We start from the raw sequence: 2,595 nt of genomic DNA on the forward strand, positions 1-2,595 counted from the left end.
TTAATGTGTGTGCTATTACTGTAGTACAGTGATTGCGTGTCAACTGTACCCGGATAAATAGATGCTGTGAGGCTTGGGTGAGAACGGTTAATAGCGTGCTTGTTATATAGGGGGAAGTAATCCCCACTCATCACCACAAGTAATTTGTTTTCCTTATAAATGGGAGATAGAAAAGCATTCTTAGCAACAATAAATAACAGAATAAAACCAGCAAAAAAACAATTTGAAATAAAAAAGTTAGTTGATGTTACAAAAGAAATTGAACATAAAATATTGAAATTAGAAAAGATAAAAACTAAATACGTAGAGAAAGTATCAGCTAATTTAAGCTACTGTAATGTTAGTACATCGCGAGAATTTAAAGTGTTTTTACCCGATAAATGGGTTTCATTGAGTATGGAGGAATTGAAAGATTTAGTAGGATTTAAAATAATATATCATGGAAAAAATGAAGATGGCCATCATGATTTAGAAATTGTTGATTAAATTTAAAAAAATAAATTAATAAAAATAATGAATATCTAGAATCCGAAATGACTTATCTGGACAATTTAATTGCTCCTCATAGATAGACAAAAGTAGTGAGATATTCAATTAATTAAAAAAAATTATTTTTTTTGCTTTTTTTCTAAAATATTAATCCATTTTTTTTATTGTTAATTTTGGAATTTCAGAAGTATTTTCATTTTTAATAGCAGTTGTTTCAGAATTACTAATATCATGAATTTTATTTGATTTCTTATACCAATTACACCCAATCAAAATGAATACAATTACAAATCCAACTGTAAAATATAAATATTTATCAAATATTCTACTATCAGAAGGAGTAGAAATAACAATATTTTCACCATTTTTATTACTTATTTTTTCTTTTACAGCTTTTTTATATTCTTGTGATTTAATTCCTAATTGCCGAGACCATTCAATTTGTTTCTGAGTTCTCGGTTTTTTCTTCACTTCTTTCACCTCGCTCATTTATTATAGAAATATTTTTACTTTCAATATTTGAAAATGTTATAACTCCAGTTGATAATAATGTCATAAATCCACCTAATTGAAATGATAAATATCCAATCCATTTATTTAATTCAGTCATAACTAAATAATCATTTTTTAAATCGGAATATAATCTATTTTCATCTTCAATTGGTAGTATATAATTACATAATTTACTATAACCTTTTACTACATTTTCTGATATCGCGTCATTAATTCTAGCTGTTCTCGCGGCTTCATAAATCTTAAATAATCTAATAATTTCATCTGATTTCATTGTGTCTAATTCATTATAAGTTAAATTTTTACTAACAAAATTTTTACATTTTCCAGATGCTATTAATATTTCTAATTGATGTTTACAATAAAGATAATATTCATAATTAATATTTGTTGTAACATTATTTAAAGCACCATCATCTGGAGTTAATTTTGTTTCTGTTATTCCTAAATCATCTAAAGTTTTTTCAATTGGAACATCACCATTTTTAGATTTTATTTTCTTTTCACCTACCATTTATATAACAAAAAAATTAATTGTGTGATGTTGCAACTAGAATTTAACTAGAATGTAACTAGAATTCAACTAGATTAACAAGCTAGTTGAAATATTAATGTTTTTGTTTATTTCTTGTTAAATCTAGTTGATTTTTGTTTCAACTACTAACAACTAGAATTCAACTAGAATGTAACTAGAATTAAACTAGATTAACAAGCTAGTTAAAATATTGTTAAATCTATTTGATTTTTGTTACAACTACCAATAACTAGAATTCAACTAGATTAACAAACTAATTGAATTTAAATAAATTCATATTTAAATGGGTGTTGTAATCTAAATAGTAATTTTGATCTTTTAATATTTTTCAACTTATCCATATATTCATTACGTAAATCATGTGGAATAATATCATTTTCCTCAAGTGCATTTTTCATCGATTTTCTATCTTTATTGTAGAATAAAACTAGAAATCTAATGTTTTCTCTAAAGTCTTTAACAATTGAATTATATTTTTGATTTAAAACCCAAGTTGTTATCCCAAAATGTCTGCCAGAAAAAGCCAAATAACATAACTCACTTTCTCTAACTTTTGAATCATGTAGATTAGCACAATCATCTATGATAAATAATGTATTTGATCCTTTATAAATATCAATTGCTATTTTTATACAATTATCTAAATTTTCTTTTACTGTTTTAGGATCTAATATAATAAATTTATTATTCCTAGTAATATTTTTATCATAAGTTTGATTAAATTCATATGTTGGACAAAATAATACTATATTATCAAAATAGTTTTCATAAACAGTTTCTAATAAATGTAATATAAAATAAGTTTTTCCACAATTTGTTACACCAGAAATTAACATATTATGAGGCTCAAATATAAATAATTCCTTATTCATTTATATATTTTTAATTTTACTTGATAATATCCATTCATTGAATTTATCTGGCCATCCAACCCATTTTACTAAAGAATATTTTTTTCTTTTAACAGTTTTTGTTTTTAGTACTTTTTCAATTTTATATTCTTGTTCTAGATTTTCAGTAGTTAAACTTAATTCTTCTTCATAAAAATATCCATCAAC

The sequence above is a fragment of the Tubulanus polymorphus genome, chromosome 8 (genome assembly GCF_964204645.1).
Source record: "Tubulanus polymorphus chromosome 8, tnTubPoly1.2, whole genome shotgun sequence".
Taxonomy (NCBI): domain Eukaryota; kingdom Metazoa; phylum Nemertea; class Palaeonemertea; order Tubulaniformes; family Tubulanidae; genus Tubulanus; species Tubulanus polymorphus.